Here is a 27,944-nt window from a genome sequence, read left to right on the forward strand (position 1 = left end):
TGTCCAATGGCAGTTTTTAAAAAATAATGATAATCAATTATTGGTTGTGTCTTAACAACACATATCAGCACTGAAACAGAAGCTAATTTGGTTAAGTCCCATCAGCACTAGTATAACTATAGGAAGTCAAGTAGAGTACAATAATAATAGAGAGCCACAATGACCCTAATTATATGACACCCTGCCTTCCTGCTTAGTGCAATCTCATGAAATGCAGAAAGAATCCTTTTCAGGATGACTTAGCAGGGAATGGAATATTAGATGTCATCATTCATTTCTAGGATCCTAGAAGAATCACTAATCTGTGTCTTTGCAGTGATCCTTGAGTAGGGGGTTGGCAGAAACATTCATGCCAAGTGACTTTAGAAGAGTTCATTCTAATTGCTGCTTCTACCTGGTGCTGCTGGGAAGAGAACCTTCCCAGTCCTCCCTGCTAGCCCACTGCACCCCAGCCCTTATAGAAGATAGGCCTGCGACATCCCATTCCCAGGCTCTTTGTGATATTTAACAGTGGGTCAAAAACTGAGCAGACAGTAAAAGTACACTCCTATTGATTTTATTGATTCTATAAGTGTTCATCTGAGGTGGGGGAGAGAGCGTCCAAGTAAATCTCCAAGACTGACTCAGTGTGTAATGAACAGGCTCAGGACTGATTTCCTTACCAACCCACCCTCCCTTTCAGATGAAACATTGTTTACATTATCCAACATACTGTCAACCCAGATAAGTTTCAATACCACAAAATTCTGAAAGTCAACCAAAGGAACTATAAAATTCATTACCAGAAAATCCCAAGCAACCCTTCTGTCATACAGAGCTGTGATTGGTAAAGTGAGGGATAGAGCAAAAAATATTGCTATTTTGCATCATTACTAAGGAAGTTCGAAATATCAATAAGGTCAGTACAGACACCTGTCTGAAGATTAATCAATAATACGGCTTTGCTAGAATGCTGCATCTTTATATTTTTGTCAAATTCTATTCCAGACTACTTGCATCAATTCTGCTAAAACTTGTCCTTCATTAATAGTTTTCAAATGTCCTGAATATAGTGTGGCCAAGATAAAATATGCATGTCTGAGGAATTAAAACGGTTACAAGCCATCAATATAAATATCTTCCTCATAAATGATGAATTCTAGGGAGGAAATCATTCTATTATTTCAAGAGACTCTGACTGTTCTTCTCTCTGAGTTTGACATGGATCTGTCTGAACTCCTACAAATGAAATGTACCATCCTTATTATAATAACAAGATTCATCATAGAAGCTTCCAAACATCAGAATATCACTTGGAGCTGTCATAAAATAAACTAAGTTCCACCTTTACAAGGGTTTAGGATATCAATATCAGGTTTAGTAGCTCTTTCGGCCTAGATAAAGTATTCAGTGAAAGTCTCCAGATTAACATGTTTGATGATGAATCTAAATGACTCAAGAAAAGGAACCATACAGTGTGACTGTATTAAAACATGCAAATGAATTACAGCTATAAGTGAAGGTGCTAGCTCTAAACTCAGATTAGCCAAGGCCAATGAGAGCCATGTAAGTGTTGCATTGTGACTGGTCTCCACCCCTCCAATTAGCAAATGGAGTCCAGAAGCAGAGTCTCCTCTGTAGTTCAATCCAAATAGAAACCTAATGCTCAAAGAGGCCATGCTACAGCCTCCCTTGACCTTGATGAGCATAGTGACTCTGCTTGCCTGACCCATCTTCTAGGTCCCTGGTCCCAGTTTCTTTCTTTCACTCTTCAGTCCTAGGTAAATTATTCCCCAATTTCTTTAGGAGCATTTTCCATTGAGCTGGGCCTTCCTTCTAGACTCTCACTGTTCTCATGTTCTCATCCTGTGCTTCCAGGACAGGAAGAGAAAGAGAAACAAATATCTCAAAATCAAAGAAGATGATGTCCTGATACCCCTCAGAGATGCCTTCATTTTTTTTTTTAATGGTTCTGGGTATTGAACCCAGGGGTGTTCTACTCTCCTGAGCAACATTCTCAGCCCTTTTAACTTTACAAGTAGGGTCTGGCAGGTATGGTAGTGGAGGCCTGTAATCCCAGTGGCTCAGGAGGCTGAGGCAGGATGATCACAAATTGAAAGGCAGCCTCAACAACTTAGCAAGGCCCTAAGCAACTCCCCATCTCATAAAAAAAGGGGGTTGGAGATGTGTCTCAGTGATTAATCGCCCCTGCATTCAATCCCTGATACAAAGCAAGACAAAACAAAATTCAAGAAGGATCTCTGCTATTTATGCTTTATTTGAATTTTTGAAAAATATATTTTATTTGAAGATATCGTTGGTGCTGCGCTCTGGAAGTGGTATAATTGAAAGCAATGGTCTTTAAGCGTCCCAATGCATGAGAATCACATATAGAACTGCTGGTAAGTGTGGACATCTAGGTCCTGAGAGATTCTGGTTCAGTATGTTTGGAGTGAGGCCCCATAATCTGCCTTCAGAATTAGCACCCTGGTGATTTTGATGTTGGTTCCATGAAACACTATTTGAAAACCTGAGGAAAGAACTTGAATTTTGAAAATAGGTAAAAGCATAAAAATCCTACTTTAGCCATTTATTTGTCTACAGCCTTAGGAAAATCATTGCACTCTCTAGGTTTCAGTTTGTTCTCTGTAAAACAAGGATCTAATAGTCTCATAGCATTTTTGAAAGTATAGAAATCTGTATAGAAAACATACAAAGCATATAGACAGTGCTTTTCTACCAAAGACTTTTGGTGGGTTATATAAAAAATCTAAGGATGAGACTTGGAAGAAACTCTTAAGTCCACTATTAAGACATAACTATGTAATGTATTTCTCCATTTGGAGAGTGAAAGGGTACTACTAACAAGTATGCTGAGGGCAACCGGTGTAAGCCCAGGGCTGCATAGGCACCTTAGTTACTAATGAGATAAAAGACCACATATTTGCACTATGTAAATACATAGGTCTAAAACTGAGAGAGTGGATGTGGTCTTCACAGCTGACTTTGCAAAAGCTTTAAAACCACTTTTGGTCAAGTCCTTGCAGTGAAGATTGTTCCCTAATACATTTTTACTGTCTGCAATGCTCAGTATTAGGGCCATATGCTGAATGAACACAGTAGGTTCCTCAAAAATAATTTTGAGCGACTAAATAGATAATCATCAGTAATTTATTTTATGTAGTAATTCAATTGTTCAAAAATAAAATATTTTCTAAATCAACAACTCCCATTTTTTGGTAGTGTCTAAAATTTCCAAAGTATCCCTGTGAAGAGGATTATAGCACAATACTGATCAAAGTCCTCTATCTTCTGGGTTTTTTTTTTTTTTTTTGGTATTTTTCTTCTTCTCTATGAATCTCTGAATGCAGATCAACAGACATCTTCATATACCCAAGGGTGATATTTACACAATAAGAGGTGGTTGGCCTTTCCTTTTATCAAATATATGTTAGTAGTCGTGATGAGAGAGAGAGAGAGAGAGAGAGAGAGAGAGAGAGAGAGAGAAAATAAAGGACTTCCTAGGTCTTCTAATAATCTTGAAGCTGAAATCATCTAACATATAGAGAAAATGAGATATCAAGAAACATTGATTTGAGGATATTTATTGTGGAAAAGTTTGTATTAGAAAAATACCAGAAACAATTAACAAGGGTGGAATTAGTTAAATAAGTCATGGTAGTAGTACTTAAAATGTGGTTCCTAGACCTCTAGGCTTAATTGCATGGAGATCAAAGCTATTTTCCTAATAATACCAAGGCTTTATTCACCTTTTTCGTTGTTTCGACATTTGCACAGATAGTGCAAAAGTGTGGTGGGTAAGACTGCAAGAATCAAGGCAATGACATCACACAGAGAGTCGGCATTAAATTCTTCACCACCACACCGTTTCATTTATTTTAAAAAGCCAGTGTTACTTAAGAATGTCCTTGATGAAGCAGTCCAGATGACCAATTCATTCAATCTTGGCCCTGGAATACTTGTCTTTTAATATTCTATGCAACAAAATGAGAAGCATGCAGAAAGCATTTCCGTTATATGCTGAGCTGCGGGGGTTATCTCAAGAAAATGCACTTTAGGCAGTTGTTTTTGTTGCCGTGGAACTCTAATGGAACAACATTTTTCTTGAAGAAAAAAATGACTGACAGACAAACTACAGTTATTCAGAGTTGAGTATATGGCAGATACCCAAAAATAGATGAAATGAATATGTTATTTCAAGGAAAACAAAGGACCACATTTCTTGACAATGGTAAAATTTGAGCTTTCAAGGGAAAGTTCAAGTTTTGGAAAGCTTATGTCTGCCCTCATGATCTTGACAAGATCCCAGTATTTGAAAACTTTCTGGGAAGATTAATGACAATACTAATGAATATAATTTTGTTCTACAATATAATAAAATATATCTCAGTTGAGATATGCATATACCTCAGTGAAGACTCTTTTTCAAATGACTAATGCATGATGGTATAAAATCATGCATGGGTAAATGCTTCATTCAAACAGTAAGATAGACCAACAGATTTTAATATAACAAAATAGGAAAAGTCTATTGATGTGGTTTCAGACTCTATGTTGCAACTAACCTTAAGAAATTACCACTTTGGCCATATTTGGTGGTGCACACCTATAATCTCAGCAACTCCAGAGACTGTGAGGTAGGAGGATCACAAGGTTGAGGCAAGGCTTAGCATTGTAGTGAGACCCTGTCTCAAAATTAGATTTTATTTATTTATTTTTGCTCTTTTTAGTTATACATGACAGCAGAGTATGTTTTGACATATTTATACAAACATGGAGTATATCTTATTCTAATTAGGATCCAAGTTTTGTGGTTGTACATGATGTGGCGATTCACTGTGGTATATTCACATATGTACATGGGAAGGTTATGTCAGTCACTCCACTGTCTTTCCTATTCCTGTTCCCCCTCTCCCTTCCCTTCATTCCCCTCTGTTTAATCTACTGAACTTCTATTCTTTCCCTTCTCTCTTATTGTCTGTTAGAATCCACATATCAGAGAGAACATTTAAAATGTTCTTTCTGGCTCTTGTCAAGTTCATGGCTTTGGGGGATTGGCTTATTACTTAGCATGACACTCCAGATCCATCCATTTACTAGCAAATGTCATAAGTTCATCCTTTTTATGACTGAGTAATATTCCACTGTGTATATAGACCATATTTTATTTATACTTTCATCTGTTGAAGGGCACTTAGGTTTGTTCCAGAGCTTAGCTATTATAAATTGATCTGCTATAAATGTTGATTTCCTTTCCCATTTATTGATTTTTTTTTAACTTTTTGCTTTTTGGTGTTAAGGTTTTTTTTGTTGTTGTTTTGTTTTGGTTCTTTATGTAGTCTGGAGATTAATGCTCTGAGGTGCATAAGTTTTAGAAAAGAGGGCTGGGTACATAGCCAGATTACATGTAGAGTGCTCAGCATGTATGAGGCCTTGGGTTCAATCCCCAGAACAATGAAAGAGAAAGAGAGAAAGAGAAAAGCATTTACAATTATCTGAAAAGATTATTAAAATACTCCTTTTTCCCCAACAACATAGCTATGTGAAACCAGATTTTCTGTGTATATTTCAACCAAAACAATATTTTGTAACAGATTGCATTAAAAAGCAAATATGAGAATCCATTTGTGTCCAATTAGGCCAAACATTATAAAGAGATCTGCAAATTTTATAAAGCAATGCCATTTTTTTTTTCTCATTTAAATCTTTTTATCTTTGAAAATATAATTGATTTTAAGTTTCACAAAATATGTAGTTTATGTTAATGTGAAATGGGCTTATAAATTGATTAAAAGGATATAATTAAAATATATTTTATTTTAAACATATTTGGGGATTAATTTCTAATTACAGAATTATTTGAGGTCTGCAGTTATTTTTAAGAAAGTAAAGCTTCTAAAGTTCAAAAAGTCTTTGAATTGCTCAGATATGATAAATTAAATAAAATGGAACTAATGTAGCAGTGGAAAAGAACAATGTAGATTTTTGATGCTGATCTAGAATTTACTCCATTTTATATTAAGTGAATGAAACAAGTTGCATTATAATATGTATAGTATGCTTCCATTTATTTATTTATTTTTGTTCTTTTAGTTATACATGACAGTAGAGTATGTTTTGACATATTTATACAAACATACAAATATATTCCAAATAAAGGGATGAATAAATATAGAAAGATAGAATTATGTATATACACATATGTTATTACTGATGTATCTATACAGATCCATGTTATGATTATGAATTCATTTTGGTTGCATCTGAGAAAGTGGCTTAGAATCTGGGTAGATGGGAGAACAACTTTCTATCATTTGGGGTATTTTTTTAATTTTTAATTTAATTTTTTACACAAGTGGAGCAGAACTTTCCATTTCTCTGGTTGTACAAGATGTAGATTCACACCATTCCTGCAGTCATACCCTGTACTTAGAGTAATAGTGTCCCTCTCATTCAAACATCTTTCCCACCACCTCCTGCCCACCTCAACCTCCTCTGGCTGCCCAATCCAAAGTTCCTCTATTCTTCCCTCCCCCTCGTTATTCTATATCATTTTATATTTAAAAATTTTTACTATGGATTTATTTTATTAAGAAAATTAATAGTTTTTAAAATGCAAAAATCATTCACAGAGTGACAGACTTTTAAATATTAGGTAAAAGTACTCAATAGGACAGAACTGAACATAGACCCTTAGGAATATTAACCACTGAGTTTTCCAACTTTGGCTCATTATTTATTATAAAAAATTATCTTCTTTTAAGTTAATAAGAGCTTCTCATTTTAACTTTAGCCCTAGCAAGGAAGTACTTTTTGTCCTGCCTCCTAACTTTCTGCAAACATTTATTTTTCATTAGTATTAAGCAATTTTACTGGCAGTGCTTATTTTTGTTAAAGTGCAATGGCAAAACTTCACAGGCAGGAAATGTCCTTTCTTCTTGCTGGGTTCAGTTTATTGGAAAAGGAAAAGAAAGACAAACAGAACACGAAGGACAGAAAAGATAAGGATCATGGGCAGAAACTACCTAAAGGAACAAGGGGGAAAAGACTGAGATGGGGAGAGGGATGGGTGGCGGTGGGAGGGGCGTGCGGCAGGTGCCGGCCAATGGGAAAGGGTGCAGAGGGGCTGGGAAAGGGCCCTGGGAGCGCAGGAGGCTGAGTTGGTACAGCAGAGAGCAGGCGGCGAAAGGGGAAAGAAAAAATAGAAATTGGAACAAGGGGAACAGTGTGGAAAACAAAAAAATCAGTCTGCTGAAGAGAAAGAGCCTCCTCAGCAATAACTGAGGGATTGCTGACCTTGTCTCCAAGAGCAATGGAATGACAATCTGTCGACAGAAATTCAGTGGAAGTTGACACTTTGACAAGAGGACACTGAGGACATTTTGGCTTGGATGAGACACTTCCTTTTTATATTTAGGTCCTGTGTAGTTTCCAGGCACAAATGATGGGTCTCCCCAATTCTCTGTCCCAGTACTCCATCTGGAAAGCTGACAGTACAGAGAAGGGGACAGCGGACTGTGATGGATGGGCAAAGAACAGAAATGGAGAAAGAAACTGCTGTGATCCCTTATCCATCTAGGAGGAGGAAGAGAGGGGGCGCTGAAAGAGGCCTTTATCTCTTAGCCATGCAGCTGGAGACTGGGTGTCTGTCTCTCCAGCTGAGCATCAGCTCAGCCACTTCTGACCCAGACAGTCCCTGGCAAACAGCGCTCCACCCACCAGCCCTGGACCACGGCCAAGGAGCTGTGGGAGGCGACGAGTAAGCAGAACAACCTCCAGACTTATTAGGGAAATGGAAATTTTGAGAGGGAAGGGTAAAAGGGGATTGGCATTAGCAAAAGTGAAACTTTCACAGAAGAAAAACTTAAGGAACAAGGGTAGGAAGAAGGGCACTTAAACAAACCGGTCAAGAATAACCCCAACTGGGGTTGGGGTTGTAGCTCAGTGGTAGAGTGAATGCCTCCCATGTGTAAGACACTGGCTTCAATTCTCAGCACCACATATAAATAAATAAAGGTTCATTGACAACCAACTGGATTTTGTCAAGTTTGTTTCTGATTTGTTTTCTGCAATAATAGAGAATTCGGGGGTTCTGTGTCAGCAGTTAGTCAGTATTGTTTTCAACTCCCAGATGCTAGGTCCCCCAATTTTAACTTTTAAGATTAAGCTCTGCAACCAGAGAATTCTTAACCATGATCTGCTCTTTGCCATAAAGAATACACCAGCAGGTTCCACAAGGCAGCAACAGCACTAGATGTACAGAAACAATGCAAGATATTTATTAGCCAACAGTGGATACTGGGATGAATATCCATGGAAAACAAGAATAGGACAATTCAGTTATAATCTTGTCTTTAACTGTCTGTGTGGTATGAGTCTATGGCAGAACTATTAATGGAATAGCCCTAATGTTGGCCTAATACTTGCAAAGAAGCAACTGTTTCCAAGTGATGAGAAAAGTGAGCAAAAGCTTAAAAAATTACAATAAAAATAAGTTGTTCTGAAACATCTGGGGATGAGTCATCCAATAACTTGATAACTTTATCCCTTGAAGACTAGAATATTTTTATTATTTCACTTGGAAATTGTATTAAATAACATGTTTTGCTTTCTTAAAAAGTACACTCTAGTTGTATCCTTACCTTTCCTTTATTACTGAGTTTTAACTATTGTTAAAATTAAGTTATGGTCTCTGCAGTTCCACAGTGATAATCTGGGTCCTGGCTCTGAACTTGCTTGCTCCCATGCACAATTCCTAGATCAACTGGATGTTTAAAAGTTTTCTCTTGAATTTTCTTCTTACACTTTTCTGTCCCTTGTCACCACATTATCAGCGGCTGCTCTACCCACCTAAACTCTCCTTCTAATTTGTCTCTAATCTACTAAGGATTTAGAAGTCAAATAGCTGTGTGAACAAAAGTTTGTATGAGGCAACAGGAAATGGAGCTGAGTTAGTACATAAGCAGGACACCTGACCTTCAGTGTGTCGAATTGGTCGGTCTGTTGGTTTTAGGGGGTGAACTTTGTAACATCATTTGGATGCTTACAACCATTTTTGTTTTATTTTATATTCTCATCTATAATCTTGTTAATCAAAACTGTCAGGTACATTCAGGAAAAATGAAGTGATTTCAACATAAATTAAGAAAATTCTAGCCAATTGTTAAAATGTTATTGCCTATAAACAAGATAGAGTAAATATCTATGGGAAGGAAGGGTAAATCCTCCCCCCAATATCAAAACACATTTATTACTAATTCACAGTGATTTTATAAGACCTTAAAAATAAAGAAAACAGAAAACACACACACACACACCCCTCCAAAATTTCACCAAAGATTCCCCCTATTAATATTAAGATTTTTCAGGAACCACTATTAAGATGACTGCTGATTTTCTTTAAAGAAGAGTAATGAGAAAGAAGAACTATAGAACTCTAATGACTAATTTCACATATGTAAGTTTATAATCTCTCTGTTCAATATATCAAAAATATATTTTATTAATTTTCACTAACAGTTAAATTATTGCATAATGATTGAAGGAGTGAACTTTGATGTGCATCTTTATCATTATTGTATATATTTTGGTATTTTGAATATAATTATTCCATTATCAGATTGCTTTAATTTTTTTCAAATATTTTATTTTGTCAGTTTTAACCATGCTATTCAAGATAAATTCTTTTTTTCCTAACAAAACATATTTTACTGAGCTATGAACTGAAAAACAGAATTCATTTGGATAGAGAGTTTCTTGACAGCCAACTCTGTGAAAACACACTAATCAAAGACATCTGAGGCTGTTTGCTCCCTCACATGTCAGAAAGTATTTTCTGTCTTGCTCATCTTGCTTATTTTAAATTCTGTCTTCCTTTTCTCATTCAAAATAATGATTTTTTTGAAGGCCACTCCCTTTCTAAATCTCCTATATTCTCCAACTTATAAATAGAGCACTTTAATTTCTTTTAAAGTATCAGTGACTCAGTCCTACACTTAAACCAGGTGCTCTGTGTTGCCCTTGGTAACAGGAGAGGATATTACTTTTCAGTACTCGAATGGATAGAGAAAATTACTGTATAGAATGTCCACATGGAGGAAATCTGCTCACTACTAATATTTCTCACAAACGTCTTGAGAAAGAAAACACAGCTTTTCCCCCCACTCTGCTCTAGAGTATGCCGAACAATTGCAAGGAATTTAAAACAAGAGTAAATAATTCATAAAATTAATTAGAATTTATTAGTTCTAACCCTCTACCATAAATTCTACTAAGAGGAGATACATATAAACTTAGACTTATAAACTCAATAATAGATTTAAAGTATCTTAGTCAGGTATGAGGCCTATCCCAAAGATTTAAAGTCTCCCTGAGAAAGGGTCTAAGTGCAGTTAATTAAATTAATGTAACCCATCTTCTATGGGACATTTTAGTCACCTCCCATCTGCCAGTCATGGACTTTCTGACTTTGGGATAGAATCTGACTTGCCTAGGATTTAGTTTCTTCATTTATCAAAGGAAATGGCTGCATGAAGAGATCCCAGAGAATCACAGGGCCCTACACCTGGACAGAATCTCAAAGCGAGTCAGAAGAATGTTGATCTGAAAAGCTGAGGGCCACGGATATCCTCTGGTTAAGCCACTGATTCCCCTACCTACAGTGGTTATAGTGGAAAAAAAAACTTTCCCACTTTCATTATCACAGCTGCTGGTTTCATTTCCCCCTTTGTAGGAACCCCCTGCTCTGACGTACAGGAAGGATGCTTGAAATAGAAGTGAAAGAAGAAGCTCAGACAGTCAGTGTAGGAAACATGGAATGAGACGATAGGCCAGCAAGGGGGCCTGACTGTTTATCATTCTGAGCAATTTGGAAGGAAAGATATTTAACAATCTCCACTTCCTCAATGACACTTTCCTTTAGTGAGTGTTCTACCTAAAAGATATTAAAACATTTGAGTCAAAATTTCAAAGTAGAACCTCCCCAGGGATTTTCTTACAAAACAAATTGTATCATCAACTGTCAGAGAAGTCAATTAGATTTTTTGCTATAAATTTCTATCAATTTACTGGTTAAATTAGATATTCAGGGGGCATCAAATAAGAACACTCTTGAACCTAGATAATAGGCAGCCCCTGTAGAGAGAACAGATTCACAAAAGATTATTTATAAGGGTTCAAGCCCATCCAAAGTATAGGCCAAGTATCCTTTATTCAAAATGCTTGGGAACAGAAATGTTTTAGTTTTGAATTTTGGAATATTTTGATATGCATAATAAAATATTCTCACAATGGGACCTGCATTTAAACACAGAATTCATTTATGTCTCCTTTACACCTTATACTCATAGACTGAAGATAATTTTATACAATATTTTTAATGTGCTTGTATTTGACCACAACCTGTCACACACTTGTGGTATCATGTTGGTGATCAAAGAATTCAACATTTAGGAGTTTGGAATTTTGGATTAGGGATGCTCAACTTATTCCCCTTTATTTTGCCAGAATGTGTTTGGTGTGGTAACGGACCAAATCGTTCATGAGGACCAAAGACACTGCTCAATTACTGTATTTTAGTTTACATTACTTTATCTGTTCAAATACTACTGCTCAAAATTCAGTATCTCTCTATGTTTTTGCTCCCTCTAAAAGCTATTTGCAATAGCCACAGCCACCTCCAAAGCAGGCTCTAGAATGGCATTTTTGCATCTCTTTTTGACCACAACCCGCAATGGAAATACAATTTAAACCACAAACCAGTACTCCCATGTGTGAATATCTGCATGTATATACATAAGTAAATACATCCGAAATGATGTCTCAGGAAATGATGCTCTCACTCTATGGGATACTGAGAGTTTCTATTTTAGTTTGTGTTACTTTATTTGCTCAAACACTATGGTGACTCATTGTATTGATTGTTCAATCCACAAATAAGTTTTAGTCTACACTTTGAAAAGCATTGGCCTGGATCAATTATAATTATGATGATAAATACAATAGTAATTAATAGTATAATAAAAGCTTTCACCAATAAATCCCTGAGGACTCTGAGCCTTCTTTGGAAGAGTCAATTATGAAGATAGACCTGGAGCAGGAGATGTGGAGGAATTATCTTCCAGTACACGAGAATTTTCTGAAACGACAATTAATGAAACAAGTGACAACCACTTTGGACACTCTTTGTCCTAGTCCATCTCTGCTCCTTATTCATCTAAATAATGTGACACTGGATGTTTGACAGATCTGCCTCTATATATACTCTGAGCTTAACTGTATTTGAGAGAAGAAAATTCAAATGTACAACATATCTTTATTTTATGAGCTGCTAAGAAAGAAAAAATTACGATTGTAAAGTACCATCAGTTATAGGACATTGAACAGAGATGTTAAAATGTGAAAAAGCATACATTCTAAAATCAACCCTGAACTAATCACTCTCTTGGGCTCATGGAAGAAGTGTCTAGGATTGTGATTTACTTATATTTGAAGTTTCATTCTAAATTTGAAAAAGTATCCTCAGTGATAATCCTGGTTGTACCTGCTTGTGTTACAGTTGAAGAATCTGATACCCAGAGAGCTGATGTGACTTGTCCCAGATAATATACAAAAGTAGAGACAAAAACGGTTTTAAAAGAGAAGATCTAGGTTGTTAGACTGGAAAGGAGGAATCGTAGCCCATCGAAAATCAAGGCTAGAATCCAAACCTCTGGTCTATTTATTCTCTCTCCTCAGGTTTTGATACAGAATTGGCTACTTCAGAGACAAGGTCATCAAAAGGGGATCATACTTTTTACTTTTGAATCCAGTATCTCCATTCTGTGGGGAGACATAAATCACTACCAAAAATTTTTTTCCTCAAACATCATTTTAATAAGAATTGTCCCCTTCTCAAGAACTTTGGAGTGGCCTGGATTGAAAACGATTATTTACATCCTGCCAAGGGATAGGGATCTTCCAGCATCATCATAACTTATTTACTTATTGTGGTTTACACTCACCTACTTCCTGTAAAGAGAGTTGGATCAGCCTTCACCTTCTCAAGTCACTCATAGTCCTTGTTCTCACTGATTCTGACACAGTCCTAATCCATTGCTCAAATACCTCCAGCATGCACGTGCAGTGTGAGGCTTCTTAGTTCCATTACCCTATAAGGGCTCCTTGGTGCCAGTTCTCTTTTTCTTTTTGAATCCAACATTTATCCTCTCTGGAAAACATTCTTTAATTAGCATTGTTATGTTTTCATTTTTTACTCAGCAACTTGCTTAAAAGATGTTTTCTAACTGATTTCAACTTCTCCATATGGTGTTCTCTTACGGGTGCCACTTTTGCACCGCCCCCAACTCCAGGGATGATTCTCAGACTGAAATGTCCCCTGACTCATGTGGCTGGTCCTCAAGGAGCTAGCCACTCAGAGAGAAGGAATGTTCAAATACACACCCCACCACCCCACCACCGCCACCACCACCGTCAGGATACAGGAAGGAACACACAAGCAAAAGAGCAAAGCTGTGTTCATGGTTCCTGAAGGGCTGGTTCACCACCTGATGAATAGCTGCAGCAGAATATCTGGCTAATTTATAGACTCTGTCCTACCTATCCACCACTCACTATCTGCATTTTACACAACCATGTTTATTTCCTATTCCTTGGAGATGCTTTGTCACTGCTGTGTCTTTATTTCTAACCTTCTTAGTGTAAAACCCCCCTCACCACCTTCTTTACCTGTACCACACTCGTCCTTTCCAAAATCTCTGGGGAAAAGCAATTCTTACCCCTACCCTTGCTGAGTAGCCATGAGCCACAAGTGACTGTGGTCCACCTGAGGGCTTTCCATGGTATCATTATTCAACACCCATCTCTCTTCTCCACAAGCCTGAGAAACACTGATAGAAGGTGTCAAGAATACTTTAGCCCCTGGAATGGGGCAGGCAAATATAATTTGGAGTTACTTCATCTCATTCCAAGAAAATACATTTCAGAGAAATTCTATAGCCACCACTGGCAAGAACTACATTGTGGGGTTAGTGAGCAAACAGAACCACAGTATTCCTCCTAGATATTAGAGGATATTCTTAGAGTCAGGTTGCTCTTTAGAGTTCACCTTTGATGGGGAAGCTGTCCTATAGGCTTGTTAGCAACATCTTAGGGAAAAAAAAATCTCACTTTTTAAAAGGTTAGAGCCAGCTGGACTTCTCTTTCAAAGACTCATCAGGTAGCCTTGGAAATGCTGTCTCTCTTTTTAACACTGCTGCCGTTTTCTCACTGATGTAATATTGTGTAGGTTGGGTAACTCATCTTATTTTTGAGTTGCTTATTTTTCATTTTTCTTTATCCCTTAAAATTGGTCATGTAACTCTCAGCTTTAATAAAGTTCTGGTAATTCATTTCAGTTTACTTTATTCTCTACTATGGCTACCACCCTTTTGACAATGTTTTCAGAGCTGGGATTATCTTAATGAAGGAGAAGACAATCAAGAATTATTTCCAGTGACCCAATGGAAAACTGAAATATTGGTTAATTTGTATTCTGGGATTGATAATCTTAGAGACATTCCTGTTACCTTGAACCACATAAGAATCTGGACCATTGGTGGAGTTCACATATGAGTCCTATCAGAGGGCCTCTTTGTCCAGCTTTGCTAGAGGTCAGGAAGTTTAGCCTAGATATAGAATGGGCTCTGGAGTCATATAAACATCTGTGGAATGTCACGTAGGTTGTATGGATGATGCAAGAGGCAAGGGGCATCTGAGTCACACAAAGCCTTTGCTGTTTGCGATGTGAATATCCACATGAGTATTGGGCAGTTTACTTTACCTCTGTCCCTTAGTTACAGCATCTGTAAAATGGGGTGTAAAACACTTGCCTCATAGTGTTGTGAAACATGTATGTGAAAGACTCACATGTATTTAATGTCCAGTACATATTAAATGCCAAAAATGTTGGTTATTACAAGTGTTGCCACTTCTAGGCTATTTTACAAAATTATTAAAATATTGAATAATTTTCATTAGTGTCTCACTTTATTCAAAGATTTAAATTTGAAAAACATAATCAATAGCCCCTGGGGCTTCAACCCCAGTGTTGACATTGTAGAATTAGGATTTCTTATGTAACTTGTTTCATTTTGTTTGATGTTCATTTAGGATTTACTGCTGGCTTAGCCTGTTCCAGACACTGGTATTATTACAAAGTTGAATCACACATGGATCCAGAGAATTGGTTCTGATATTCAACAAAGTTCCTGTATGTAGCATCCTTTGTAAAGCACTCTCCTGGTTCCTCTTGGCTGAATCAATTATTTTTGAAAACTTTATTGATTTAAGAAAAACCTGAACTGGAGAGACAATATCATTAAATGACTCATAAATCTAAGGGGAAGCTTCAGAATTATTCTGTTCATGATATATAGGAAGATAGATCTTTTAGTTACAAAGTCAACAAAAGAATAGGATTTCTTCCAAATATATAAATATATGGTAGACATATATATATCTACCAAGATCATGAGGGTTACCTTCAGGTTCTGCTTCTAGATGCAAGGTTGGAAGCAGATTCTGAAAGCGTTGGAAAATTGCTTACTATTTAAGTAAAAAGATAGGTTACAAAAATAAGACAATCTACATATATAAATATTAAAATGTGAAGAGGGGGTGGTGGGATTGCAGGTAGATTTTCTTTTATGTATGATTATTTCTAACTTTAAAACAATAAATATATGTGGTTACTTAATGCAAAATATAGGTAGTAATATATAATATAAATATATATTTGTATAGTAATAAGATAAAAGTCACATAAAAAGAAAGTGAATGTACTTCCATATTCTTTAAAAAAAGTTCAGGGACATTTATGTCCATTTTATCACCTGGTATTAAATTATTTTAACAATTGATATAACTGTGAAATGAGAAGTGGATTATATTAAAGTATCTGGGCTGATATTCCCTTAGAAACTACAGTGTTTGGGGCAATACTCATCATACCTGGGAAAACAAGCTATACTTCTGAACATTTATTTTCAGGCCATCTGGATAAGGGCATCTTATACAGAATATTTTCAAGGGTATTCTTGGCTGCATTACTGATACTCACACATATCCTTCAATACTTCAATAAAAACAGTGGTTAAAAAAACAGTGTTGCTTGTTTATTTAAATTATAATCCTATAATTTAAAAAATAAGAGTCTAGGGGCTGGGGTTGTGGCTCAGCATTACAACGCTTGCCTAGCACATACGAGGCACTGGGTTTGATCTGCAGCAATGCATTAAAAATAAATAAATAAGGGTATTGTGTCCAACTATGACTAAAAAAATTTTTTTTTAAATAAGAGTCTGCTTGCCATTGCAAGGGTGTGGCATACAGCCTCTTGGTAAAGAACTGGTTTGTCCTACTAATAAGTCCGCAGAGCTTATTCTAAACCCAAAGGACTAAAAAGAACTTAGAGGGAAAAAAGAATTTTACCAAAGTAATATATTCATAAAAATTCAGAATGAACATGTGAAGTTGAAATTTTCACACACATACACATACACACACACACACACACAGAGTAAGATTGTATTTGCCTTGGGAAGCTAAAATCTTAGTAATTAGAATTTAGAAAACAACTGACAGAAAGTCTTGCTAAATAATGCTTACCACCAAGGAACAAAGCGTGCTAAACATCCAACCACAGGATCACACAGAACTCAGCTTCTTCCTAAACCAGGAAGGGTGAAGCTAGTCAAATAATAATGAAGGCTTTGGGTTTTAAAGTTTGGTATAGATTTCAGGTGGCAGGATAAGAAGTCTCTTTCCCAAAATGAAGTCAAGCAATGTTGAAGGTGAACGCTGTTGGTGAAAAGCCATTAGACATTGAACTTTCAGTTATTCTTCAATTGAACTAGAACTGCAAGTTTGAGAAAGAAAACAGGTAACTGCCTTTAGCCGGACATCCAATATTTCTATACCTGCATGTGGGTGGGCCTCATCTCCTGACAATTAGGAGTTTCTGTGGGGCACAGGGCTCTGAGGGAGAAGCATGTGTGATGGAAAGTGGGGCTGCCAGGGCGGTATGTTTCTTTATTCATTTTTGTATGCTGCTCCTTCCAGGTCTGGGTATTTCATGACAGAGGAAGTAAAGTGTAGATTAATTACAAAGTTCTTTACTCTAATAAAGTTTTGTAATTAGTCTCTACCTTTTCCTGCCTCTCTAAAGACTGCTTGTCTTGATTGACAAATTGTATGTTCTGCCCGTCATTGATCTCTCATTGATCTTTCTTAGTTATTAATTCTTGTTTATCCAGAAATCCATGGATAAGCGGACCCCACCACTAGGCGTTTCAAGCAGTGACAGGTAGTGACAGTTCTCATCTTCTGTTTGTGAACTTTTCAGGGAGGGGACATAAGAGGAAACTCCAAATTGTTAAATGCACAGATGAATAAAGGATGATTTCTCCTGTTCTAGCAATTCCATTCTAACAGAGTAAAGTGAAGTTCTCTACTATTGTTACAGGTAGTAGATATAATTTTGTGGAAAATTTGTTGGAGCAGACATGGTGAAACTAAATTATGGGACTTCATCTAGGTAGCTAGTCATTCTGGACCTATAATGCCAGAAATTTTATTTTAAAAAGAAACTGTCATGTCTCTCCAGGTACCTTATTATATTCAGTTCCATTACCTGGAACTGAAAAGTGCAAAATCTTTCCCAAATATTTTTCAATCAACTAGTGTCTCATCTCCTACCTAGAAATGTGACAACTTGATTATTATAAAATTCGAACTTGACCCCTCTTTGGGTCTAGTATTCCCATGCTTTTTGTGTATTCTTTCACCCGTTTAATAAATCTGGCCTTCATAAAAAAGAAATGTTAATATATATTATCAATATATAACTATCTCACTGTGTGATTTTTGTTTTAAGGGTAGCTTCGGGATTGTCAAAGAAATATTTATTGAGAATCTGTTAATTGCTGGATAGTGGGGAATTCTGATTTCAAGGCATTTAAAATCTACTGGGGGAGACAGACAAGAGACAGTAAGACTTCAAAAGAGATAAATGTGAACTTCAAGTATAAGGGTAATATGCTACAGTAAATTTAGTAGCATATCAGTTCCTTTTTTTTTTTTTTTAGACATAAAATGTTTCATTAGCCTCAAGGCCCATGAGATCTGAGGCTGAAATAATGGCATTAGGACAGGATGTCTCCCCTCCAGATCTCAGCTTTGCTTTCTTTGTGATGTGTATCCACCCCCTCTCCACTGCCCTGCCCTTGACTGCCAATTGAGCCCAGGGCCTTATGTATACTCCACTTAGCTATGTTCACAGTCCTTATGTTATTTTATTCTGAGACAAGTTCTCACTAAGTTGTTTAGACTGGCCTCCAACTCGGAATCCTCCTGCCTCAGCCTCCCAAGTGACTGGGTTTGCAGGCATGTGCCAGCATGATGATGTCTTCCTTAGGTAGCAGATTGTTTCCAACAGCTATAAGCTTACTCTCACCAAAACTCATTAGTTCCTGAAGAAGTCCCAGGACTGGCTTTAATTAACCTTTCTTGTGTCCTGTGTCCACTTCCATTGCAAGCACTGCAGTGCCCATGATATACCAAATTTGTCAATTTCCTTGTCTTCTGGACTCAGGTAGGGATAATTGAGTCTCCAAGGAAAAAATCAGGGAGCTACCAGATGGAGAAACTAAAGATATCCACTGTACATAATCATCCATTATATTAAACAGTATGAACTCCCATAAATATCAGGCTCAATAATTTTGTGTCCATATCAATTTCTACTTTATGCGAGGTCTATCTGTACTGTACTTGAATATTGTCTGTAAGGAGAGATTTATACTAGGTTATTAAAACATGTTCACAAAATCATTTACTGAAACTGATGTTCATCAAAAAGCTGAACAATATTCAAATATACCACTGAAAAGCTCAAGGTAGGAGCTGGCAAAGTTAAAAACAAGAGTCTGTGTCCAAATATAAGTGGGGGGAAAGAAAGCAATGTAAAAAGAAAGAAGGAACGGTGGATCAATAGATTGTGGAATCAGTGGAGCACATTCCCAAATCCTTCAATCTGATCATATTTAAGGAACTCTCTCTATCAGTGGTTGTAAAGCATTGACCCACAGAGCCAGAAAAATAATATAGATCAAATGAGCTACTGACTTCCAAGTTCAGTGATTTAAAAAGGCCATACTAAAAATACTTTTCAATTTTAATTTTTATCTCAAAACTGAATAAAACCAGGAAACAAGTACATATCAAATCTTAAAAGTAATCTTTTCTTTTTTGGAGAAAAACAGTTGCTCGATTTTCTGAAACATTGGCTTGAATAATGCTTTAAACATGGCAGGTCAGTTACATAAGCAGGAAATAAATTATCAGAAAACACATAACTGTGTTTTTCCACAGGACCAAAATGTTCCAATGGTTTCCCAGTAAATGAGTTTACTTTATTAAGGATCTATTTTCATAAGCCGAAGTTCATTACTGGTCATTGCTACCATGAATATGCTATAAATAAACCCCCAAAAATAATCACATTAAACATTCACTGTAATAGAAATCTAGGCCTGGATAATCATAATACCAAAAAATTAAACCAAAGTTCTTATCTTTTATAATTTCACAAATTTTTCCAATTTAGGGACTGCCTAGTGGTTGTATTAAAAATTAGCTGTTCCTCCCTGCACCTCATGTCATTTTGTGTGTCTGTTTTAGCATTTCTGCATGTTGCATTTTTATAAAATTTGTAATACCCACCCTTTGGTGCAGAAGGATTTATGACAGGTGGCAGTAACCTGTTTATGTGTTGGCCTTTATCCCCAGACAGTGAATTTCTTGACAGGGACTAAATCTTATTTATCTTCTTATCCCCAGACAGTGTGTTTATCACTTACAGAAGTACTAAATAAATGCTGAGTAAAACAAAGCAGGAATTAATAGAGGAATTAATGGACTTTTTCATTTAAATGACTTCCTGAGCTCTTTTTTATCTTTTTCCTTCATTTCATGGGTTAAGTGCCTGAAAGATTAATTTTACATAAGTTAACCAACTCCTAGGTAGCTACTTGATGATAATTAGATTATGACTTATGCCAGGTGGGGATGACTACTGGCTGGGGCCAGGTTTGCTGCTGGAGTACGGGTATGGTTGGCATAGTCTGGCGAACTCACAGGACACCCACTGGTGTTGGATAAAAGAGAAGTTCCTAGTGAGGAAAACTCTAATTACTTTTGGGATTGGACATACATGCAGAGGTCTAGCAGATTCTTGGGACTGTTCCAAAGAAGATTTTTCCAGGAGGCAAGGGGCTGTGACATCTTCCGGAAAACACTAATTCTAAAGGAAACAGCCAAGCACGAAAGGCCAAGCCAATGACGCATTGTTCTTCCCTCACTTTGGAGGAGAGGGGACTCTGTGCACAGGCAGGTCTGCCACTTGGATTACCTCCTCTGCCAGGCGCATTAGACCCAGGGAAGGCAGAAAGATGATAAACCAACACTGGAAGAACTCTCTTCATACTGGGGTGTAGGTATGGGGATCCCTCAAATAAGAGTATATGTAACACACAGCCAGGACTGCAGCTCTCCCCTGACCCCTCCTCATGGCACTTCATGCCATTCAACTGTGCAGTCCTGGGGAAGCATTCAATCCCCCATGTTCACTTTCCACAGAGCTTCTGTCCTCCTTCCCTCAAGGCTGTGGCTGCGAAGAACATTCCTAGCTTCTCTGCCAGTCAATACCTGCTTCTTTGCAAAGTTAGAAATGAGCTGCTCTGACTGGAGAGAACCTGGCTGCCTCTGGGGAGAATCTCCCTGTGTTGTCCGCTCAGGTCTCTTGCTCTTTATGTCCTGTGTGGGAGCAGTGGCACTCATCCCCAGGTCCCTGGTGCCTCACGATGAAACCTAAGAGGAGAGTCAGCCTCTGACCTTACTTACTTCTCTCCCTACTCTCAGGTCAGCATATAATGGGGTTTACAGGAGAGGCCTGTGATCTTCCATGCTCCTGGCCAGGTGGTGACTTTGTCCTTTCTCTCACTGTCCTGGTCTACTTCAGGCTCCAGATGGCCTTACGGGCTGAAAGTTCGTGGGGATGAGATGACACACTTGGCTTTAGATCCAAATTGCATTCTCCAAGCCAAACTTACCACAGTTTACAAGAGCTCTTGGGCAGTTCCCCAGTTCATTAGTAGGTCTGATTAATTAACAAACCCCCACAAGTGATCATCCACTAGTTATCAGGTCCTCGAGTCTGTGCTTTATCTGTTGGAGTCAGAGTGAATCACAGTCTTCTCTCCTGTACACCCAAGATACTGCCCTGACATGGGCCCAACCCAAGGAATCAGTGGGGTAGACTCATTGGGGTAGCCGCAGTGGAGTGGGCATGTGCCCTAGGACAGCCAGCCTGGTAGGGCACCAGCCAGCCTGGTTAGTGAAGAACCAGCATGTTTGACAGTGGGGAAGCTTTACATGGCTTTTGAGGAACTGTATCATGTAGGTGAAGCCAGTAAAAATGAAATCATTATTTTAAGTAATCTCGTTCATATTCACAAGCTGATGGCCCCTGGGAAAAATCACAGTTACCTTCATTTTACTCTCAATCTGAACATTTGTTCATCAGAGCATCTTGTCCAAAATAGGTGATTATGTTAGGCATATGAACTGACTAATTCACTTGAAAGGCTGACCATTTTGCAGATTGCTGTTTAAATGAATATCGGTTGAAATAGGAAAGCTTTTGCTTTTATGAGGTATGAATGTGCTAGTTTAAGGATTATTTTTTGTTCATTTCTGTGAGCCCCGAGTTTGGAATATGGTGAGATGTAAGCCTGCAAGCTAGAAGTGAAGGCTTACTTCTTATTTTTTCAAAGCACACATTATCTAAAGTTGATTCTCTGTGTCCTGAAGAAATTATTTTTCTTGCCACTTTGCAGATCAAAACGGTTTGGTCTCAAAGTGAATTTCTCTCCGTTATTATTTCAAATGATAATGCCAAATCTGCATATAGTTTATGTTTGAAGCCTGCTGCAACAGTGAGTCAATGCTACTTAATACATTTTTTTAAATCTGATTTTTGACTCAGCACTTAAATATGTGCATAAATAAACACACAAACTTCTAGTTTGCTGTAAAATGTAGCCCTCCAGCAACAAATATAATGATTGTAATTTTAGACATTTCCCAAATTTTGTTATTTGTTCCCATTTTTCTATAAAAAAACAATCATATTTTCTTTCAGGTAGTAACAATATTTGTTTTCTATTTTCAATAAAATGAAATCCAATCCTGAATAATCCTAAAACCATGAGTCTACTTTCACTTGCCTTCAAATATTCATATGGTTTCTATTCATTTATCTTTTGTGAATAATATTTAATCAGTTATTCTCTAGAATCTATATCAGTATTAGAGTTTGGATTTTCAATTGCAAATTCACTTGCAAATTGCATTTGATAAACTGAACGTCATTAATATATTCCATATATTAAGGAATTAGGCACAAAATGATACATGTCCTCAATATTCTCACTGATTAGGCAATCCTTAGAATGTTTTTTCAGCTGTGTTGACAAACCTACAAATGGAAGGGTATTTTTTCTGCAATCCTGCTCTATAACTTTACCTCAAAGGTATTGGCAATAACACTTTGGCCATGGAAATGGAGTTTGGAATGAGGAAGTTAAGGAGTGAACTTCTGAGAAAAGAAGAGCTGGTCTCAAATCTCAGCCCTACTACTCACTAGCTGTGTGATCTTGAATAAGTTACTGCAATCCTCTGAACTCCAGTTTCTCCATGTGAAAAAGGAATTGTGTTCATGTGCTAAGCAAATTAAACAAGACAATGTGTGTTGAATACTTGTAACATAGTAGGCACTTAAATATGCCAGTTTTAATATCCAATAACCATGTCTCCCTGGAAGTTCAGCTACCTCTATGGGTTTAATGCACCATTCATTTTTATAATAGTTTTGAAGTCATAGGAACTTGGAGATAGGAGTGACCTGAGAGATTGATAAAGTGGTATTTCACAGGTGGAGAAAATAAGTCACTGGGAAGTTAAGTGGCATAAAGCATCTTTTCCTTTATGTTTTACATAAAGAAATTGGAGGCAAAATCATGACTTGTTCAAGTTTTCATCTGACTGATAGGAAAAATCAACCCCCAGAAAAGAGGTCACAGGTGTGAGGCAAATCCCTATGACAATTTCTGGTTCATACTCCAGGTAAGGTAAACTCAACCTATTTTTGAGGGAGAGGTTACTTCATTGTATTCTTTAATGTATCTGAATGTTTTGAAGAATACTGAAAATTATGAACTGAATCTTATAATCAGTTATCCACTATCTAAGGAAATAGAAATTTACTGTGATTGATAACTTGACACCACAAGGATAATTCAGATATACTTAAGGCATTTTTGTCTGAGGCAATTGCAGAGATTTTATCATGGTTCTGAGAAGTAAAAAATCCTTGGCCCTAATTCCCACAAACTTCTGTGTATACTGGGCTTTATTTTCATCCACAGAACAAAAGGGCTGGGTTAGAGGAATATTCCCACACTGTAACCTTTACATAACTACCGTCACAATGTCTATACACACACACACACACCTGGGATATTATTTTCTTTTTAAAAATAGCTTCCCTTTTAAAATTTAACCTTGTCCTAAGTGATAATATCTAGGAAGTGGCATATTTGTTATGTCGATGATATTTTTTCTCATATAAAGATAAATGTGTACCTATTAAAGTGAAAGATGTCTGTAAAATTGCCTCATTTTGATAGCCTTGGCATAGTCTTACTGTTACTCCCACTCGTCCCCAAGACTGTTCAGAATAAAGTGAACTGCGCAATGACAAAGTCATTTCTATTCTCAAGTGTTCAGTCTCTGGAATAAAAAAGAGTCTCCATCCTGGATCCATGTGATTCAGGAAGCTGGGTGTGGGGTGGGATCCATGTGCTTTTGGGTAGGTACTAAGAGGACCTATGAAGGCAAACATTGCACAATTTCCTATTCAAAATATTGCTTTAAAAGATTGAACCACCACCACTAGGAAGTATTGTTTATTTTTAGATTACTTCCAATAACATTAAATTAAATCCAAATCTTTCATATCAATTTGTACTTGCCCAAGGAAACTTCATATAAAAACTAATGTTCTTTAAAAACAGTCTTAAAAGACTATGAAAATTTTAATGTTTCCTCCAAATAGAATTCTTTCTAAAAATAAAATATTTGAATAGGAACATGTGGGAGAAAGTGCATAAAAACTGTGCCCTCTATACTGAAGAAAATAGATTTTGGAAAAGATGTTGAAAGGTAAAAAGAAATCCCAGCCCTATATACATATTCCTCAGTAGACACTGACCTCATGATTAAACTAATCCATTCTCTCAAAATTCCTCCTCTTCACAAAGAACCTAAAATTGCATTCTGCCATTTTCTCAAATCTAACAAATCTGTTTTCCTTTTTATTTTCATTAAACATTAGAAGTATAATCATGACTAATTTCTATCAGGTAAGTAGATAAAAAGACACATATGCATATATACACATACATAAACATGTGCACCTATATCAATATTATTAATACAGACATGGAATGCTTTATTTGGGAGGGCTTTAGTTTGCATTGACCTCAGCATCACCCCAACTGTGTTCCACAATTTCCAAGTAATGTTAAATGGTTGTTCCAGTAAAAAAAAAAAAAAGAAAAAAAAGAAAAGAGAGAGAAAGAAAGAAAGAAAGAAAGAAAGAAAGAAAGAAAGAAAGGAAGGAAGGAAGAGAAAAAAGAAAAGATCCATGTTCAAATAAGGTTAGTAAACATTGTATTAAAGAAAACTAAACAATGCATAATGGTGTATATATTTTAAATTCCAAGAAGGTACAAATGGAATTATTTCTCAAACTTTTCAGTAGGTTTGGGATGGGACCTAATAGTCTGCATTTCTCACAAGCTCACTCGTGATGCTGATCCTTCTGGTCTAAGGACCACACTTTGAATAGCAGGAGTATCTTCCTTGAAAACTTACTTACCAGGAAACTGCCACACCACCCCTCTTACATACAGTTGATTGAGGATTTGGGCAGTTTGGTTGTTTGGCAGACTGGCTGGTGGATTGATTGGTGTTTGGTTGTTTGTTTGTTTTGAAAGTAAATAGTGTTGTACAAAACTGATTTGAAACTGTGAATATAGATGAATCCCTTCATTGTTTAGAATGTTGAATGCTAATTTTAAAAATCACTCTAAAATTCAAAGATAAATTATACTTTTATCTTTTCAGTGGCCTTGCCATAGGTTGTGCTTGAGAAAATTTCAAATTCTATTCTAGGTCAGGTAGTGGTGAATAGTTTTGGAAATAAAGGGTCAGGAGTTTTATTCAAATGTTCATTGAAGGATGTGCTTGCTTCAGAAAAGTATACTAAAAAGATAAACTTGACTCCTATAACTAAATTAAAATTTTACTAACAAACCATTGCTAAGATTTACATTATTGACATATTTCTGTCTGCTGTTGAATAATTCATCATTGGATTATACAGAAATTCACCCAACACTTTAGGTGTCCAGCAAGCCAGCCACCAAATGCTCATCCACCTGCTCATCACCCACTACCTACTCACCTTGTCTGCCCACACACCTGACTTTCCACCCTTCCATTCCATCCTACATCCACCACATGTCCACTTATCTATGTATCCACCTACCTATCTATCCGCACACCCATTCCTTTGTACACTAATTTGTTTAACAATATTTGTGTGACATTTCTTTGTAAAAATAGAGAAAAAGCATAAGGCATATAGAAGAATAAATTACATGTTATTTTACAATCTACTAATATATTTCCTTACACACCAAGTCTTCTATCTGTGGAGAGTTATTTCAACAGTAGTTTTTAAGCAATGGCAGGGATGTTGTTAGAGAGAGAAGCATGTTACCTGTGAGTTGAGATCTGAGCTGTCCCATCTTATCCTGCCAGTCCTCAGCCTTCATCCTGTCAAGGTTTCATTCAGTCCTTCCCTGCATCTCCTGGTGTTTCCCTTTGCAGTTCTCTCCAACCAGCTGACCTGAGCTATTAGAATCTGTTCAAACCTAGGCCTTGTATACTTTCCCCCTGCACCTTGATTGCACCTCCTGCCCATGCTATGTGTCTAATTCATAGCCCAGTACTTCTCTTTCCTTTCTGGAAAAGTTTCCCCAGGTCTGGTCTCCCTTGATTTGTGGTCTGCCCTTCCCCAGTGGTGCTCATTGTTTTTGGCTTTGTGTTCTTATTATTGATGGGTCTGTGGACATAAGGATCCCATGAAAAAGGAGGCTTCCCTTTGATTTATCATCACTACTTCACAGATCCTCATCCCATCCCACTGTTCCTCAGCTGCCCAGGACACAATGCCACGAGAAGTAGCCCCGAGGGCCTCCTCCTGCCTAGTATCAAGTAGCTTCCCATTCTTAACTATGCAGTCCTGCCCCAGGGTCCTCCCCACAAAGCCTTCCCCTGCTGAGGCTTTAGAAGCAAGAGGGACCACGGGAACTATCAACACTCTCCTCTAGAGACCCCAAGAGGAACCCATTTCATGCTGTCTTTCTCCTTTAGAAATGGTAGTTTGCATTCCAAACTATTCACTTTCCTGTGAAGTAAGAACACAGACTATGCTTGATTCGAAGACTGCTTGTATTTATTAGGAAAGTGGGGTACATATACAAACTGCTGTCTCACTGCTGGAAGAACACCCAACATTTATTTATACATATGGTTTAATATATAGAGGTATGCCTACATATATTTGTAAAATATACAAATATTTTTATATTATACACACACACATAATTTAACTCTCTAAATACAGAAAAGTACAGGTAGCTGCATGTCAACCTACTCAATAATCACTTTGCTCCTTTTTAGCACACTCCTGAATTTCATTAAATTTTATTTAAATTATTTATATGTATATAGGATACAACATGTGCATGTGTACTGGAATACAATATAAATATATGTTTTTCATAAAAATAAAAAACCAAAGTTGAAAGCCATTGGCCTAGAGAAATTCTTGAAAGAGTATATCGGCCTAGTCTTGATTATTTAGCCTTTACTCACAAGCCCCCCAAACTACTATCCAGAATGACTAAATACATTTGAAAGAATCATCACAGAATATAATATAGCAGTGAATATGAGTAAATTATAGTTTTAAGCAGCAACATAGATAAATCCCTGTTAAAAATCAACTTATGGGTTTGTTGGTTTGTTTGTTTATTGGTGCTGGCGATTAAACCCAACCCCTCATGCATGCTAAATATGTGTTCTACAAGTAAGCTACACCTCCAGCTGTGGATAAATCTTAGAAACCTAATACTGGAATGAAATAAAAAATAAGATGCAAAACAAAAAATAAATGCATGCAATATGATAGCATTTCTCTGAGACTCACCCCTGGGCACCTCCCCAGTGACTTTCTAATCCTAAGGGGTGTTCATGAAAGATGCACTCATCTCTCTTTGTCTGAAAAAAACACCTTAGGGAAAATTCTTAGTCTCTTGAAAGGGACTTTGGAAAAGTCCTTCCATCCATTTTCAATTGCAAAACAGTCCTAAAATCTCCCTTTTATATTTTATCAGAATTGATGGGGATTTGTTCTTTTCCACCTCAAATTACAAGTTGTTGAGAGCCACAGCCAAAGGGGCCCCAGCAAACTTCCAGCTGCCAGCAAACTTCCAGCTGCCGGCTGATGATTGGCTCACAGCGGCCCCAGCAACATCTAGCTGATTGGCTCCTCGGCCCCAGCAACATCTAGCTGATTGGCTCCTCTGCGGTGATGCTCATTGGACTGTTTCCCTGCCCTTTCAGACCACGGAGCTGCTCATTGGGGGACTTTTTTTGGCTCCGCCCACGTGACCCAGCCAATCGGCCTCAAGAGCAGGAGGATTGTGGGAGGTGGA

The 27,944-nt window shown here is 37.2% G+C and overlaps 1 protein-coding gene and 1 long non-coding RNA gene across 7 annotated transcripts in view; one reads left to right on the forward strand and one right to left on the reverse strand.

The window, feature by feature from the left end:
* Positions 1-27,944, forward strand: part of Rasgef1b (RasGEF domain family member 1B) — a 553,655-nt gene that overhangs the window by 439,041 nt on the left and 86,670 nt on the right. The gene's annotated exons all lie outside the window — the stretch shown is intronic.
* The window catches only part of LOC107153693, an 83,096-nt gene that overhangs the window by 40,244 nt on the left and 14,908 nt on the right, over positions 1-27,944 (reverse strand). For 4 of the 5 annotated variants that reach the window (XR_007341193.1, XR_007341192.1, XR_007341191.1 and 1 more), the window contains 2 exons: positions 13,002-13,207; positions 12,032-12,136 (listed from right to left, as the gene is read on the reverse strand). This is a non-coding gene — a long non-coding RNA (uncharacterized LOC107153693). Of the gene's footprint in view, positions 1-12,031; positions 12,137-13,001; positions 13,208-16,644; positions 16,706-27,944 lie in introns of all 5 variants that reach the window. The other variant, XR_001504944.2, reaches the window with a different exon arrangement.

The sequence above is a fragment of the Marmota marmota genome, unplaced genomic scaffold, assembly GCF_001458135.2.
Source record: "Marmota marmota marmota unplaced genomic scaffold, marMar, whole genome shotgun sequence".
Classification (NCBI taxonomy): Eukaryota; Metazoa; Chordata; class Mammalia; order Rodentia; family Sciuridae; genus Marmota; species Marmota marmota.